At 42.0% G+C, this 18,377-nt stretch overlaps 1 protein-coding gene and 1 long non-coding RNA gene across 14 annotated transcripts in view; one reads left to right on the top strand and one right to left on the bottom strand.

Annotated features, from left to right (window-relative positions):
• PTK2 (protein tyrosine kinase 2) overlaps positions 1-9,576 on the bottom strand; it is a 224,129-nt gene extending 214,553 nt beyond the window's left edge. For 4 of the 13 annotated variants that reach the window (XM_075743219.1, XM_075743225.1, XM_075743226.1 and 1 more), the window contains exon 1: positions 9,290-9,576. The gene's annotated coding sequence lies outside the window, so the exon portion shown is untranslated. Of the gene's footprint in view, positions 1-8,388; positions 8,473-9,289 lie in introns of those variants that run through there. The other 9 variants (XM_075743221.1, XM_075743229.1, XM_075743222.1 and 6 more) reach the window with 4 other exon arrangements.
• Positions 1-18,377, top strand: part of LOC142600292 (uncharacterized) — a 429,271-nt gene that overhangs the window by 117,071 nt on the left and 293,823 nt on the right. The gene's annotated exons all lie outside the window — the stretch shown is intronic.

Raw genomic sequence — 18,377 nt, 5'->3', positions numbered from 1 at the left:
AAGCTCAGTTTATTAGTACGTAATAAAACACAGTCGTTTATTAAAGTGCAATACCAGAAGGAATAAGGAAAGTCATAATCTAAGGCCACTTTATTAATTTGCTTGCACAGCTTAGAAGTCTTGCATGTTTTCTTCCATGAAATTTATAAGTGTATGACAAAATGGCAAGTAAGCTAATTGTTTTAGTATCAGTAACCAGTTTATAATTCTGGTTTTGAAGCCATATCTAGGTAACATCAGCATCTATAGAACAGCATGACAGTTTCATTTACGGAAAAGATCTTCTCACTGTGACCTTTACAGTCATAACCAAGAACGGCATTCCACAAAGAAAATACAAGGTACTGTGCCTGCAACAGATTTACATCAAAGCTGGACAGTCTCAGGCAATAGCAAGGTAAGAGAAAAGACTTGCTTACAAGAGCTCAGAGAAAACTATCAGTTCCTGGCATTAATGTCAACTACCTTTTGACTATCGGCATAAACCTGAAAATAACAACTCCACAATCTTTACACGTTAGCGTAACTAAAATCAGTGCTGGTAGGACTCAAGAGGTCAGCTTGTCATTCTGCCACTCCTGAGGTAGGGATAAACAGCATTTTCTTTCTGACAGACGTCTAATTTGTTATCAACAACTGTCAGTGACAAGAGTCCCCTCCCTAATCAATGCCAATGGTTAGCTATTCTTGGCATTAGAAGTCTTCCTCCCCAAATAAGTAACCCAATCCTTCGGTCCTATTAAGTCAACTATTTCTTGGTTTAGACCCCACAAGCCTTTATTTTCTTCACCCTTGTAGTAGCCTAATGCATGTCAGTAAGTCAAGACTACAAGTAGATAAAAAGTTAAGATTAATTTGTTCAATTCTTGTGTGTCATATTCTTCAGTTACCTTCTGCTACCGAAAGCATCCAGAAGAGAGGAAAACCCTTTCTTGATGTACAGTGCCCAAAACTGAACACAGCATTCTAACTAAATCCGACCAGTACTGAATTCAGTAGAACAATTACTCCAAGTATTTAGCCCCTTGCTATACCACAGTAGAGCCTTTCTTCTTCTGCACTAGCAGAAGAAGGTTAATCACAAACTGAGCACCAATCAATCAATAACCTGCACATCCCAGCTTACTCAGCTCTTGTAGAGCTTGAAAAGTGTGTTTTGAGCAGACATTTGAACAACAAAATTCAAAATGCACTAAACTCAGAGTAGGAAGAGAGGCTGTAGAGTTCAGAGGCACCAGAACAAGTACAAAGAACAGCCAGCTTTGATTTATACAATCGAAACTGAAAATGACAAGATAATTAATAAACCAACTGGAATCTAGAAGCCTCTAGGATATAGTGCTTAAGCCTGAAATAGAAAGTGAGAGCTGATAAAAATTCAGAATTACTTCTTTAGCCATTAATTAACAGCATTCCCATAATGGTGCTGTTAACACAATAGTAAGAGCAGAAACTGTAATTTGTAACATTTGCAAAGAGCTTCACTGCAAGCAAGAGACCCTTACATGTCAGCAGTGTGTAAAGGTTTCCTAGGTGAAGGCTGGCAATGGAAAACTAGTTAAAAATGTAGTAAGATTAAACAGTCTTCACTACAATTAAAAATGGAACTTAAGAGATTAAAACCCTCCAACTTGTGGCTCATCACTTGGGATGTGCATTTTTATATACATATTATCATCAATTAGCTTTTTTTCCCCCCCGTTCATAATATAAAAGACACTTTAATTTTATTCAGTAAATGTAGTTCTAAGTCAGGCACCATGAAAGGTTAACAAGTACGCTGACAAACATGAATTAATTGCAATGGCCATGCCAAGGTTCATTGCAAGCAGTAAGGTGGCACTTAAATGAACAACTTCGATCCAACAGCATGGTTTCTACTTTTTGTTGTGAGGGATACTTCAAACCCCTCTACAGAAAGCACTTCAGAATTGCCAGGTGTTCGCATGCCAGTGGACGAAGCCCGAGCAAAGCACTGTCCTTATTTTAAAGTGGAACAAACAACAGCACAGCCGTTAAATTAGTTCAGCCATCAAAAGTAAAAATATAAGCCACTGAAGAGGCAGAAATAAAATTCTTGCCTCTTGACTTCAACACTGTGGTTGTATCAGTGTTTCCTATCTCCTTCCACCACTGGGTAACAAAAACAGCGGTACCAGCACGAGAGGTCCTAGGCACTGGCAAAAATACAAGAATACCTCCATCAAGTTCTGGAACTTGCTGGGGCAAAGGATAAAGAAAGGGAGATAAGAACTAATATGAAATTAAAATATAAAGTTTAAGTCTTTACAAAGAGTGAGTTCAAACAACTGAATTACGAAGGTACCTGTTACATGTGCGTGCTACTGCCTAGACTGTAAAATCAATTATCTCTGCCTTCAAACAGCATGCACTACAGAAGAGCATCAGTAAAGAAGCGAAGGGGATGAAGGAGGAGACTGCTAAAACCTGAGGTATAAGCAGGCATAAAAAACCACAAGAGCACGCAACCACTAGCAAAAGGAATTTCTGCTTAAAGAAAAGTGTATTACAAATAGCAGGGAAAAATAATTGGGAAACAGCTTGGTCAATTAACCAAAAATAAAAAGGAACTGTACTCTTTTAAACACTAACTTTATTTTTCTCCTTTCTATATTAACCTTTACTTGGAAGAGTGGGCAATAAAAATTCCAATATTCTAAACCAGAACATAGGACAATTTTTCCCCTCAAAGGTCAGAAAGGTTACAACTGCCTAGTCCAAAAAAGGAAATCAAGAACAGATACCTATGTAAAAATAAGAAAATGGCAGTATATTTTATGCTTTCACACTATCTTCCATAGAAAAAGAATTTAAAAGATTGCCTAAAATCAGTAAGAGGAAATTCTCTTTTAAAGATCACAGAATTTCTGAATCTCAATGCTACAAATTATTACCGAGGACAAACTTGCCTCAGCATTGACGCGGAACATAAAACCTACAACAGACCGGATGAAGGAAGTATTGACTTACATACATCACCACCACTGAGTATAACTCAGGCAGTGGGATTTGTAAGTCTCTTACTAGTACCTTCAGTAGCAGTAATCTTGAAGACAATGCTAGGAAATTAAGTATCAAATGTTGACGGACCGGAGACCTCACTGCCTATTATACATCCCATGCATTCTATCAGTGAACACTCCTTGCAGCTTTAAGAAAGGCCTGGAAAAAAAAAGCTAGGTACCTGGTTAAAGTGCATTCAGATCTGCAAAATGTTTCATTTAGCTCATTCTGAGCTTCTGCTACATTAGGCTTCTGTTACCCCCTTGCAAGCAAGTTATCTGCTGTCCTAGCAGCAAGAAAACAGGAAAGAGTAGCAGCTCCTCCTTCCCACGTTAATAAAATAAATAACTAAAAATCAGCTGCTGTTAAAAATCCTTCTCAGGAACTTCAATGGGACAAAGAAAAGTTATATCTACTTTCCAAAGCTACTTCATAGCCTCAGATGGTCTTCTCCCTCTCCCCTCCGCCAAAACAAAATAAAACAAAAGCAGGAATTGCACATTTTCATGTGTGGGTAAACAATGAAAACCCCCAAGCATGGCAGCAGGAAGCAGGAGTAGTTAGCAGTCAGTAGAGCCCTCTGACCTCTTTTTCTTACTGTCCAGAACTGTGAGAATAGCTTTGGCTCTATCAATAGAAAGTCTGCAAAGGCAGTAACAGTCCTTGTTTAAGGACTCTGGACATATACACTGTGTAAACACTTCTAAATTTATTGTTCATCAACATACATAGAATGATAGCAGTGGCAAATAACGTGTAATCTCCCATTACTGTCTCCAGGACAACTGATGCACGTGTTTTGCTTACACGCTTTTGGTCAAAAGGAAGGAAATTAGTCCAGGGTCTTAAATGGGTTAAATTACAGTTCCACAGGCTGGGAAAGAGTCAAGATTAATCTTAAGGATTAAGCTCTAAACTGACCTGTGTTACAATACAAAGTTGGAGCCCTGCAGCAAAATGAAACCAAGTTGACTGCTTGTCAGTACCCCTTCCCAGAAAACAAACAAAAAAAAAGACTACTACTTCAATGCAATAAGAAACTAACAAAAACTACTCAAACTTTTTCTGTATGCCCTTTCTGCACTAAACACAATAAAAAAAAAGGCAGAGAACCAATGCAGAGAGTTAGAGGGTGGAAAAAAAAAGTCTTGAAGTCATAGGGGACAAAGGAAATCCAATACAGGAGAGTTTTACCAGTTCAGCCGTGGATTGCTGCAGATCTGAAGAAAATTTAGATGTACCCACAATTAACAGTGCTGCAAGCAAATCATCAGATGTTCTCTAACAAAGCCTGCTGCCTTCAGCCTCTTCCATTCCGGTTTTTACTTGACAAATTGCATTCAAACCCTGTAAACCAGATTTAGAAACTATTCTCCAATTTCTTCTTAATCTCCAGATTTCGAGTATTGTCAGAGCCAGAGAATATTCAGTTTCTGTGGTTCTCCTGCCATCTCTGAAACTATTTCTTCCATATATATCATTTCCTGTGTCAGCTCCCCCCAACAACACATCCCTCTGATGTAACTTTCAAAACACCCCCTTGCAAGTTTTAGTAGTTCGTACACCTTACAGCCCAACGCATCTGGGGAACCACAACTGTCTCTCTGCATCTGCTTTAAACACAAATAGCGAAAATCAAATAAAGCCATCTGAAGGTTGGGGGGTTTTGTGGTTTTGTTTGTTGGGGTTATTTTTTAAATAATTTTCTATTCGTGAGGATCTATCACTCAAAAGTCTTCCCAGTTGCCAAGACTTGCCTCACAGTGTCAGAAACACTAAATGTTGGGCAAGCAAACTCCTACCTTAGGAAGCTTACATGGTAGAAAGAACACAAAGTTTAAAAGGAAAGGGAAAAATAAAACAAACCCTGCAGGCTTTTAAGCCATTCAGTCCCTAAATAGCCACCACCTTCAACAGTTCATCTGATTAGCCATCAACCACTGCCTGAATATGGAGTAGGACATGCAAAAAAACAGTTTTTAGAAAGATCTACTTGATCATCTCCACAAGTTCTTCTACACTAAAAAGACTATATAAACTCAGGTATCTATCTGGGTATCACATTTTCCATTTAATTTCCCATTCTTTCAACTTCATATCTCTCACAGACACAATAAACCACATGCATTGGACAGTGTGGTAGAACATGCTGGACTTCTGAGGTTCTTAGGTGTCAGTCACACACAAACCAAGAGACTCTCTTGCAATTGCTAACAGTCTACAAACTCTGATCTTACAGTGATCTGTATTAAATTCTAGGTTTTTTCCAAACACTTAAAAAAAATAAAAAGACAGCTTTTAGTACAAAATAATTTATCCTGTAGAAGTTACCATTCAGGGACACAAGAATCACTCTAGTTCAGGCATTAAAAAAGTACACTCAAAATCAGAGTTTTAGAGGTTTCCTAAATCATTTCTATCATTCCATAGAAGAGCTCAAAGAGATAGAGTAAGGATTTGTTTGTTGCAATTTTTAAAATCCCGACCTCTAATTAAAACCTTTTCAAGAAATTAAGTCAATATATCCATTTTTTCACGTTACTCAATGGTACTTGAAACTTTAAAATTTCACTAACACAAGATGAGAGGACAACCAGATTTATTCTGAAAACCACATCTAATGGAGCCAAGTATCAGTCACACACTTGAGTTTTCATTGACAGTTGTCTAAAATGAGGGCTCATAAGCTTACTGGTAAAAAGTAAATAAACCCGAAGTTTTCACTGCTAGCATCCCAGAGTACTAATTTTAACACAGAAAAAACACCTGGAGTATGACCTCTAGCATAAGAGTGTCCTTTTTCAATATATTCAATCAATTTATTGATATTTGTCCAGAATGTAAGAATATGGAAGAATCTACATCAAATTTAAAGCTACCAATTTTCAACTTAAGACAAGAAATTACACGAGACTAAAAATATGCAAGATTTGAATATATAGATTTTTACAGCAAAATGACAGCCTACTTACAGTTAACAATATTCAGTAAAACATTACTATTGTTTAAACACCAGTGCAGGTAGCTGTCAAAAGCCTGCAGGTGAGTACATATACACATATTTAAGAACAACCAGCAACACAACATACTTCAAAAACTATCCTTTGAGAACACAGAAAGTTCTCTGTCATAGTGAAAAAGACTTTTCCACAAATCCTAAGAGATATAGAAGGAATGGGAATAGCCTGCACTGTTACTATGAATGTTACATCATATGAAAGACAGGACTGCTACATACAGCAATGACTACCAGAGGAAGAAAAAAAATTATCATTGTTATACAAATAGCAAGAAACAATTTGTTTCCAGAGATGCTCAGTTTCTTGAGTTACCCTCCTACTGAAAAAAACCCACCACATTTATTTATACATTAAAAAAACAGAAGATAATCTAAACCATTAAAGCCACCTGGTTTACCACTTAATCTCCAAAAAGCACTCCTGCTTTTCTCTCCTCCTATCATTCCCCCAAATATCTATTAGCTTGGTGGAATTTACAAAACCAAGATTCCCCCATTCAACTATTAGTCATCATGCACTAAACCATTATATTTTAAAAAGCGCCTTTTCAACATGTAACATACTTTGCTTCAAAGTTGCATCACTAGGTATCTAGAAGTCGAAACAATTTTTAAAGCTATTTCGGCAAATTACACATTCAAGACCAAAGAGTGCTATTCTAAGAATATTAATTTCTGGATTAAGTACTCCAATACACTACTAGTTGATTGCTATGTCAGCCACACATGCTTAGTACTTTTAATAATACCTAAGGCGGAGGCTGAATAAAGCTTAGAGATTTTGACAAGTACGTACTATAACCATCTTCCTTTTATGCATACATTTTAACCTTCCAAAAAAAATAAGGTCAACCAACACAAACATCAGTCCAAGTCATGCTCTATAAAAACTGGATTTAAGACATAATAGCACAAAAGACAAATTAATTTCAGAACTGTTTTTCTCTTGTTGAATAGCCTGTAGAGTTTATAGTCCTGTGAGAAAAATTGCTTCCCAGCAACTAGCGTCTCCTCCCTCTTTTGGGGTTTTGGTTTGTTTGTTTCTTGTTAACAGTACCCCAGATTTTAGATCCATTAAATTTATTGACGGGCTCTGATCTCAACGGTACACACACACATTCTTTACAGAATCTCAGCCATAAACCTTGCTTTAAGGACTTCGAAGGCTGTGGGCCCCCCGTCTGCAAATCACGCCATACGGGCAAAGGTGTTGCAGCCAAGATACAAGGTAAGGATAACAGCCTGATTTCAGAGATCACAAAAAAAGGCGCCGGGTGGAGAAAGGAAGTGGTGGAACAACATCTGTAAGATAACAAGCTGTTCCAAATAACTATGTAACATTTAATATTTTCTGGCCCCAATCCAATTATGCTCTTGACCTTACCCAGGTTTAATAGAATCAGAGATGATAAAGGCAGATTAGCTTTGAGGAATGTATGACTTTTCCAATTAACATGAGTAAAACAAAGATTAAACAACCAAAGGCCAAAGGAGTCTGACATTTTAAGGCACATGGCAATATCACTTCACTTTTAAGCTAACACTTACATTAAATACTTCACTATGAATCCCCAAGTGTTTCTCCTTTCAAGTGAACTTTTTGTTCAACGCATTTACTACAGCACTCCTATTACCCTAGTCAAACTGCCAAAAAGTGAGCTGCAGGGTGACACTGCAAGAGTCCAACATTGGTGCTAGGGCCTAAAGGATACACTCTGCTCCCAGAGCACTTAAATAAGACTGACGGCAAGTCAACCAACACAGAAACAACATAGTGCACACACTTTTTTTTTTGGGGGGGGGAGAAGGGAAATTAAAGATTACCCCTTAATAAAAAAAAGTCATCCAAGTAAAGGAGGTTTGGAAAGAGAATAGATGTGAAAATTGACAATATACAGCATATGCTTCAAAATTAGTCCCAGGGATTTGAGGAGAAAGATACTCTGTTACAGCTGCAGATTTACAATTCTCACTTTACTCCAAAATCGAGTTTACAACCGTAAAAAAGAAATATCAAATTTCTTCAAGAAGTGCAAAGGCTCCTCCATCTAATCCAACTTCTGTGGCACCAGCCGGGTCGATCAAAAGCCACGCTGAGGAACACTTGCTCCCCCTTCCCTGCAACAGCTTTAGGAAGCCATCCCCGGGTTACAACGGGTACGTGACCGAAGAGCTGCTCCTGCTTCTCTTTGGATCAAACAACCCCACTCTCCAGTGAGCGCAGGAACAGAACAAACAAAAACCCAAACCAAACCCCCAAAAACCTCAACACGCACAAAAAGAAGAAACCTCAACCACTTCCCCTACGCTCCCACCCAGGCTCTACGAGGCAACCACAGATTTACCAGCAACGCCTGAAGAGACGCAGGGGAAAGCCAGGCAGCCCGGCTCCAGCAGCGAGGGGACACCTCCTCCTCCTCCCTTTCCTTTCCCTTTGTTTACTTTACGGACCGTCCCGCTCCGCCTCGCCGAGCCGCGGCCCCGCCACCGCCGAGCCGCCAGCACCTCGCCGCCTCCCGCCACATCCGGTGGGACCGGACCGGCGCGGCCGCCCCGACCCCGGGGAGCAGGGAGGGCCGGCCGCGGGCCGAGCCTCTCGGGCGGGCAATGCGGAGGGGGCGGCCGGCTTCGCCCCCGGGAGGGATGGAAGGGGCAGGCGGTGCACCAGATGACCTCTCCCCGCAGCCTCCTCTCCTCCCATTCCCTTCCGATCCTGCCCGTCCCTACAACACCGCCCAACGAAGCTCCCTCGCAGGCACTGCGACGGAGGGAAGCGGCTCTGCCCGGACCCCCACTCCACCACCCCCATACCCGCCTTACCCCTCGGCCGGAGCCCTTCGCTCGCACACCGGCCGCGGGGTGCCCTCAGTCGCGGGACGCTCCCCCGGCCGCGGGCACCCACGGCGTGCGGTTCGTGTGTGCGTGTACGTGTGTGGACAGACGCGTGCCCCGTGGGGAGGGGGTGTCTCCTGTGCCCCCCTCCCCGGTGCCCAAGGCAGCCCCTCCCGAGGGATACAGAAGAAACGGGCGGCTCTTCCCCCGAGGAGACGGGGCCGCCGTCGCACCCCGAACCAAGGGGGGACACGGAAGGAGAAGCTGCTACTGCTCCCCCCCTCTTCCCACCGCCTCCCTCTCCCCCCACCCTGCTGTATAAGTTAAGGCCGTTGGGGCCGCTGCGCTTCACTCCGCCTGTCCCCCTCGCCCCTTCCCTCCCCTCCTCAGGCAGCCCCTGCCGCCAGCACTCACCGCGCTGCGGGCAGCCGCCTCCGGCTGGCCCCCGGCGGACTGAGGGGCCGCGGCGAGCCGAGGCGAGGAGAAAAAAAAGCAGCCGAGATGTCCCGCCAACGCCGGCTGCTGAGGCCGCCCGGCTGCCGCCCGGCTCTAGGTGGGTCTAGCGCGGCGGCGCGGGCAGCTGCCTGCCTGCCTGCCTACCCGCCCCGGCCACTCCAGGCCGCTCCCCCGCCCTCCCGGCGCGCTGCACCATGGGATGCGCGACTGCCCTCTCCCTGCCTGCCTGGTTCGCTCCCCACACTAACATGGCTGCGGGGGATGGAGGAGGGGGGTCAGGCTGCCGCCCCTCAAACCGGGGGGGAGGGGGGAGCCGCCCCGCCCCGCCTGCGCAGGCGCGGCGTGCGGGCCTCAGGTGGCGCGAGTCCGTTAGTCCTTGTCGAATCCTGTCAGGAGCGGCGATGGCGGCGGGGCGCATCCCATTCCCTTTGCCGGCCTCAGGGGTTCTTCCCGCCCTCCTTCCCGGAGGCAACGCAGATCCTGAAGGGCCGGTGGAAAGGAGGGGGTTAGCTCGGGAAGAGGGAAAGTTTAGCCCCTTGTCCTCACTCCGCTTTACAGAAACGGCTCCCCGCACTCAAGCTTGCATCCTCGGTGTCGCTTGTGTCATCTGTGACCCGGTGTCCCAGTTGCTTGGAGGCACGAAAACGCCTCAGACACACTCGCTCTGTGGCCTTTTCTGGGACCTCTGGCCTTGCTTCGTTTCCACGGTGGCACCGGTTGGCACAATTGTTCTCTTGTTTCAAGACTGGGATATTCTCTTTCAAGGAAATACTTGCATATTTACTTATATATGACCACAGTATTTGTGTGCTTGTCAGTCGTTGGGTATATTTAATAATCTAAGTGTAAAATAGTAATTTTAAAAGTCCCTATTAATCCATTGCTTACCTCTGGTGGCCGTTGAACTCAGTTTTTGCTCTTCTGCGTGCCCCAGGCAGCCTGAGCTTGAGCAGATCCCAAACCTCCACCTCTGGAAGCTGCCAGTGTGTCTGAAAATGAGGTGGGCTGTATTTTGCTTTGGTTTAACTGTATCTGCATCTGAGGTAGCTGGCTGGGCTGCCGTTAGAATTGATGGAGAACTAGTCAATGGCATTTGGGATGTAATTCATCTAATCAAACATGGGTAGTTCACTTCAGGGTAAGACAAGTCACACCCTCAAACTTCCCTATGTTTATTAGTTTTCCAGACACGATGAGGAAACTCAAGGGAGACATGCTAAACAAGTAGGCACCTAGATTGTAAATCCAGGTGAACCCCACCTAAAATGTCCCAAGCCCCTACAGGAGCCAATCCATCAGGTAAGCTCTGAACATGACACAAATGCATTGAGCACCATATAAAAATAAGTCCTACCATCTCTCTTTAAAATAGCAGTCTATCTATCTTTTATAGAAATACTTGGCCATTAGAGGAGAGAGTCCTTTAACCAGCAGGCTGTAGGCTAGAGAGGATAGCAAATACACTCTACCCTTTCTACTGAAGCTGGACGACTATGCAGAAATGAAGGAAGGAAGGAAGGAAGAATGATTTAAGTTATTTTATAATTATTGGTCTTGGTATCACTATTGATGCTCTTGCCAGAAAAGGTAGAAATGTGCTAATTAAAATTACCGATGACAGAAAGTTGAGAGACGTCAATAAAGAGGATGTTCACAGGAACACACAGGAAAAATTGAATGCTCTTGGGGACTGGGATAGTAAAAATGGAAGGAAATGCATGAGTAAAACAGGAGTATAATTTCTGATTAATATACAGGGAAGGGGCAGTATAAATACTGGAAAGAGAAAATGAAAGGGAAAATGAAGCTTCAAAATTTTTATGATATGCCTGTTAGCAATAGCATGGAATTGCATTGTGACCCTTCCAAGAATTTGATCCCAATTATTAATAATTTCTCCTTTGTCTCAGTCTTCATCCAAAGATGTCAAAGTGCTCAAGCCTCCAAACAAGCTTGTGAAGAAGATAGTTATCCCCATTGTTTTACACTGGAAAGCTGAGACAGTATGAGTTGCCAAATTCACACATTATTCACTGGATGAATGGGCCTAAAAGGAAATAGCTCCTCTCCAGGGCTATATCCTATGCATAAAAGATAGTAGCAATACCTACTTTCTGCCATGCGTAGTATATCCTATTGATTTTATACACAGGTTTAATAGATGTTCTTCATTTAGGTATCTTTTCAAATGTCCTTGCTTTAATAAATAATTACTATTCCTGTGGTTTTATGACTTTATCCTTTCCAGGTTCTCCGGGCAACATCAGTGTACCAATTCTTTGCATTTTACAGGTAGAAAAAAAATAGAGAGATATGTGCGTGACTTGTAGAGGAGACAGAGTAAAGCCAGGGAAATATTAGAACTGTGAATCTGATTCTTGTATTTCTGCTCAATCTTTTAATAGTTACACTTTTTCACATGGAGAAGAAGTACACCGTCTGAAGTCCTTGGGAGCTTTCCCATTGGTTTTAATGGGATGAAGGCAAGCCCAGAATAGTATATCAAATCAATGATTCGTAGCAGTTCTTGAAAAGTCTCTGTTTCAGGTCCTGGTGAGAATTTTTTTGTTGGTTTCTTGTTGCTTTCTTTCATCAGCAAAATGCTTGTAAAAACAGAAGCCTTCAGCAACATACTGATTTTGATAAAACACTTGCTAGGAAATGTTTCTCACGTTACAGAATGCAATATTTAGTCAAATGTAGAGGAAGTTCCGTAAAAGCTGGCAATTCAAGCTCTCAGCTGGGAGAGGGGAGCTGTGTTGATGTCCAATGAAAAGTTACATGATTATCCAAAACGATAGTTTCAGCAGAAACTCATGAGACACGGTAGGATGATAGCCATGGCTTCTGTATGGATATAAGGCATCCAGATTCAAATCTCTGCTCTGTCTGTAGGTGCTGCTTTTTTTCCCCTCCAACTTCAGGGCCTCATCCAAACTAATTGCCTATGAGAACGGCACTTCCAGAAGCTCATCCATCCCACCTATTGAGAATACAATGAATCACCCTCTCATTACCCCTATTTTTCTCAATTGACTATGGGAGAGCCTAGGTAATTAGCCTAAATCTTTACATAGCTAAACTTTTATAAGTTGTGACTTGCACCTTTGTCTTCTAAGATTCTTGTTTTCTTCGTATTCTTGAGAACTTGTGCAGAAAATTGAAATAATTTTCTTGCCCGCTCTGTCTACCTGTTGTTGCTAGGTAGAAAAAAGACTATGCCCTATAATTTATTATCAAATTATTAACATTGACGTAAGACATTCGGTTTAATACTACTGGTATAATTTGTCCAGTCCATACCATTATCTCATTTAATTTACACCGGTTATTAAACCCGTGCTGCATTGGTATAAACAAAAAGATAGGAAACTTCATTATAGTGTAGCTTGTATTGTCTTTCCTTTTATTAAGTGATGGAGCTGGGCGTAATGGCTCTAAAGTGAACTAGTTCTTTCCGGTGTTTTGGAGCACAGCTGCAGTCAGGCATCTTCAGCTTTTCTGTAGGATGGTAAATATTCATTAAAGCAACCAGAGTGATCAGGCTTATGAGAGACAGGTAGCTCTGAACTGCAGGGCTATTTCAAGCTGTGACAATGATGCAATGCAGCAGGATTTGGAAAAAAAGAGAAAATGGCAAGATGTTAAATATTTCGCGAAATACACAGTAACATTCTTCATTGTAAGAGGAAATTTCTTTTTTTTTTTTTTTTGTTGTTTTAAATCAATCCCAGGTGAAGAAGTCTTCAACTGCATACATGAGGAGTCTACATAGTACTCTGACACTGGTGAAGGAAAAGCATATTGTAAATAACTATTTTAGAAGTAGAAATAAAATGACAATGCCCATCTTATCAGAGTTAACAATCTGCTGCAAATCTGATGCTGCAGGTTTTTCTCATGTGGGAGTTTTCATATTTAATCAGTAGGCTCAGTGGCATGGGTTACCCTGAGGGATCAGGTCCCACATTCAACAGTGAATAATGCCATGTAGATGGAGGGTGAGTGTTACGGCAGTTAGGGGCACAGTGGTATGTGCAGCCTCATGGTTAGAAGATACAGACTTGAACAATTAAAGGCACCAAAATGTTAATAATGTTAATATGCATATCTTTGCTGCTCTCTGGTTTTTAAAAAAAAAAAAAAAGACAAACCATTATACTAGCATTTCTGGGCAGCGTCTAGAGTAGAAGCTGAATGTAAAGTCACCAGTGGACATTTTTTTTTAATTATTAAAAAAACAAAACAACACAACAAACCACAAAGAAATTCTTAAGAAAAGCTCCAAGGGAAATCGGCAAAATTACACAGGATCAGGAAGGAAATTTCAGGTAGAAAGTTTGGTGTGGAAAAAAACTAATTAGCAGCTAGGGGACCCACCTGATGAGTTGCTGTTATTAACTAAAACCTCCAAAGCAAATGTTAATGTGTTAATTAGAAGCAGGGTAATAATCTCCTAGATTTCCCAGTGGGAAACAAAACAAAACAAAACCAAGACATTTTTTCTCTGGATATAACTGGCTAAAACCAAACATGGCAGCAAGGGAACCCTCCCAGTACTGCTGCTTCATTTTCTGGTGTGTGTTTGCAGCATTGCTACCCTGATGGTAACATAGACCGCCTTACCTGGCCTTTCAGCGCGGTGACTAGGTGGAAGTGTGGGATCAAGTAGTTTATTTATCTTTCTAGAAAATCAAAATCTCTGTCCCGACTGGTAGCTTTGATTTCTAGAAGGAAAGGAAAGGTCCCACATTGGCTCAGTTAGACTGGTTCCAAGTAAGAAATGGAAATTGAAAGGAAAGAGGAGAGATTCATTCTCGGTCCTGTCGGTACAAAAGCACAAGAGAGTTGGGAGACTCTCAGATGGCGCACTAGTTTGATGGCATGGAAAGTAAAATTCATGAGCTATCCTAAAGGGCTGTACTTCCCATCAGAGATTGTTTTCTTCTTTTATTTTGGCTTCCATGATAGAAATCAACTTTTTCTTTCCCCTGCCCCCCCCCAAGCAAACCCCAAACTTGTAGCTGAGCCACATCAACCCATGTATTTTAAAACTGCATTCTGTTGAGACCGAGCAGCATAAAGGGATGAAGTTCTTACGGACATTTAGAAATGCTTGAATTCTTTGACTTACCTTCTGCAGTTTTCTACCGGTTTGATGCCTTGAGCTGTGTTGCACGCTTTTCTCAGAAAGGCTCAAGAGAGAAGGAGGGTATTTAGGAGTATGCGCTGTCAGCGGGGCTAGTTGTGAAACAGCCAGGGTTGGAGCCACGGCACTTACATTCCAGGAGTGCGCTTGGTGGTTTTCCCAGTAAAGATACAGACTTTTGTCTCTTCCAGTTGTGAGCCAACCCACAATCCTTATGCTTTCATTTAGTCAAACTGGTATTGAAAAAACTTTTTTTTTTTTTTTTTTATGTTGTCCTTTAGCAGTTCTGGTTCTTTGTCATTAATCAGATCAAGTCAGCTTTTTGCAGGAACAGTGACAGTAGCCTCATCACTCTGTTCTCTGTCAAATCCCTCCCAAAAAATCCCTTCAGCTGCTTTGGTAAGCTTACATTTTTTCTGTAGAGCCCCTTGATGCGTAAAATGTATGTGATGTTTTGATCAAAGGGGTTCTTGTACTTAATGCAAATTTCAACACACTTATAGCAGTCAGATGTGAATGTGTAGATCTAATCCTCCTGATCTCCACTGGGCCCATGGGACATCAGTCCAGCTAGCAAGGAGTGCAGGGATGACTGGTGAGGAATATTTTAACTTTATTTTATTTTAAGACTGTGTTAAGCTTGAGCCATTTATGATAAGATTAACTAATGTTCTGAACACCTATTGTCTAAAAGGTTACAATGACCACATTTGGGAAAACTCATCTTTTTTTTCTTTCCCATTTTTTCAACATCTGAGCAAATAGCAAAAAAAAACCAAAAAACAAAAAAACCCCAAAACCTCCTTTCTGCAACCCTTTTGGTCACTTTAAATGGCATTTTAGATGTCAGAGAACAATTTTCTGTAGATTTCTTTTCAAACAGAGAACCAAATACATTAAGAAGGGAGACTTTTCAGTGGGTATTCACGGTCACTGCTGGCCAGTCTCATATTCAGTGAATGATTTTGAATGTATGTGAATATTGATTCTTCTATTGTTTTCTTTGTTTCCCAGTATCTGTTTATTCAACTGTAATATCTACAAATTTGTTATCAACCTAATATTTAATTCTAGGTGGAAAGAGTTCTGATGAGACAATGTGACCAGTCATCTTGGAATGTGTCCCAGAATCATGAAGACTTTGATGCTACTTTGATTTGGATTTTAGGAGTAGGATACAGGACTGGTACATAGAATTATAGAGTCATAGAATCATTTAGGTTGGAAAAGACCCTTAAGATCATCAAGTCCAACCGTAAACCTGACACTGCCAAGTCCACCACTAAACCATGTCCCTAAGAAACACAGCTACACATCTTTTAAATACCTCCAGGGATGGTGACTCAACCACTTCCCTGGGCAGCCTGTTCCAGTGCTTGACAACTCTTCCGGTGAAGAAATTTTTCCTAATATCCAATCTAAACCTCCCCTGGTGCAACTTGAGGCCATTTCCTCTTGTCCTATCACTTGTTACTTGGGAGAAGAGACCAACCCCCACCTGGCTACAACCTCCTTTCAGGTAGCTGTATAGGAATTAGGGTTTCTCCCCTCAAAAAGGTGGCAGGATCAGTAGCCGAGCTGAAGTGCATCTACACCAATGCACGCAGCATGGGCAACAAACAGGAGGAGCTGGAAGTCATTCTGCAGCCTGAAAACTGTGATATAGTTGCCGTCACAGAAACATGGTGGGATGACTCACACAACTGGAGTGCTGCAGTGGAACTGTACCAGCTCTTCAGAGGAGATAAGCAAGGAAGGAGAGGCGGTGGGGTGACCCTGTATGTTAAGGAGTGTTTTGATTGTTTAGAGCTTGATGAAGGTGACGATAGGGTTGAGTGTTTATGGGTAGGAATCAGGGGGAAGGCCAATAAGGCAGATATCATGGTGGGAGTCTGTTATAGACCACCCAACCAGGATGAAGAGGCAGATGAATTACTCTATAAGCAGCTGGGAGAAGTCTCACGATCACTAGCCCTTGTTCTTGTGGGGGACTTCAACTTACCAGGTGTCTCTTGGAAATGCAATACAGCAGAGAGGAAACAGTCTAGGAGGTTCTTGGCGTGTGTGGAAGAAAACTTCCTGACACAGCTGGTGAGTGTGCCAACCCCCACCTGGCTACAACCTCCTTTCAGGTAGTTGTAGAGAGCGATCAAGTCTCCCCTGAGCCTCCTTTTCTCCAGGCTAAACAACCCCAGTTCCCTCAGCTGCTCCTCATCAGACTTGTGCTCTAGACCCTTCACCAGCTTTGTTGCCCTTCTCTGGACACACTCCAGCACCTCAGTGTCCTTCTTGTAGTGAGGGGTCCAAAACTGAACACAGCACTCGAGGTGCAGCCTCAGCAGTGCCGAGTACAGGGGGACGATCACTGCCCTGGTCCTGCTGGCCACACTATTTGTGATACAAGCCAGGATGCTGTTGGCCTTCTTGGCCACCTGGGCACACTGCTGGCTCATATCCAGCTGGCTGTTTACCAACACCCCCAGTACTTGTTCCACATGCCTTTCCTCTGAGTTATAGGGTTCTTGTCTTCTCTAAAGCTGTGGCCTTGGAAATTTACTTTTTTTCTTTGCTAACAAACGAGTGGGAGATGGGGGCTCTAATTGCTCCATTCAACCAGGTGTCATTGGCTTCGATAGCTGTGTTGCACTGTGGGACGTGGTGAAGAGGACGTGTTCTAGCACTTCGGGAGTGGAGTGAATCTTCCTATCCCGTATCCTGTTTCAGAGGCAATCCCATTGCATTACATTTTCCTCTTGTTAAAAAGAGTCATTTTAAGTTTTAGGCAAGATATTGCTGACCTCTGTGAATTCATTTTACGATGTCTGCATAGAGAGTCCCTGCTGTCTACATGAAGTCATTACTTGGGAACCACTGAATAAGTGACCTCATAAATTTAAGTCAGCCAGGAGGTAGTAATTTGTTCATCCTGTGCTGCTTTGAAAGCTGGAATAAGAATGGAATAAAAGAGGATTGTAATTTTCTTGAGTTCAGGTCCTTGCTCTTCAGTTGCCTAATTAAAAATTGATAATTTATTCTTATTTAGGATTCTGCAGAGAAACGGTACTTCTCTTGCACAAAGTTTTTGAAGACCGCCTCTGCAATGGATAAAATATGGAGCTAATTATGACAGCAGATATGTTTAGAAGACAGTGATGCACTGGAAAATACTTTCTTTGCAGGATTGTCGAACTCGTGGATATCCTCTTTATCCCTTCAGTGCACTGGCTGACATTCATTGGCGTGTATGCATTTACAGTATAGAAAATGAGATTTTGTGTATTGTCTTCTTTTCCATGTTACACACACAGTTCTGCCTACTAGTTTTCTCAGTACAGGCACAACAACTTTGCGTATTTTGGAGGTGTTCTGTGAAGTGCCTTTGTATCCCGTTACCTCAGTGACACACTTGAGTTTATTTAATTTGTAGGAAGAATATTGCACACAAAAAAAGGTAAGAGAGAAAACCTGTGGTTTGACTTAAATCAGTGTGTTTTGCTTTGCAGGACTAAAGAAGTTGATTGCGGCACATGTTGGAGTGAGTTCATACTTTACTATAACCTGTGAAGAACAGACTACATTCCTTAACGATTGTATTCTTATATATCCTCATGTTGTCGGCCATTTCAGTTTGATGTAGCAAGCACTGAAAAATATTTCTCTTGTGTTCCTTTATTCTGCAAACAATTGCTATAACAGAAAGATTGCAGCCAGGTGTGTTTTAGTTTCCACAAAGATTTTTGTTCGTTGTGGCAATCTAATATTCTTGCATCAAAGTCACTATTAGCTATAGAAAAGTGAATTGACAGCAGTGAATCACCTATAACGCGGCTTTTCATCAGAATTTGTTCTTGAAAATGTTACTCTCCTCCCAAAAAGAAAAAACTGTAATAGTTTTAA

The sequence above is a fragment of the Balearica regulorum genome, chromosome 2 (genome assembly GCF_011004875.1).
Source record: "Balearica regulorum gibbericeps isolate bBalReg1 chromosome 2, bBalReg1.pri, whole genome shotgun sequence".
In the NCBI taxonomy this organism is placed as follows: Eukaryota; Metazoa; Chordata; class Aves; order Gruiformes; family Gruidae; genus Balearica; species Balearica regulorum.
This window is presented reverse-complemented; position numbering and strand designations above follow the sequence as displayed.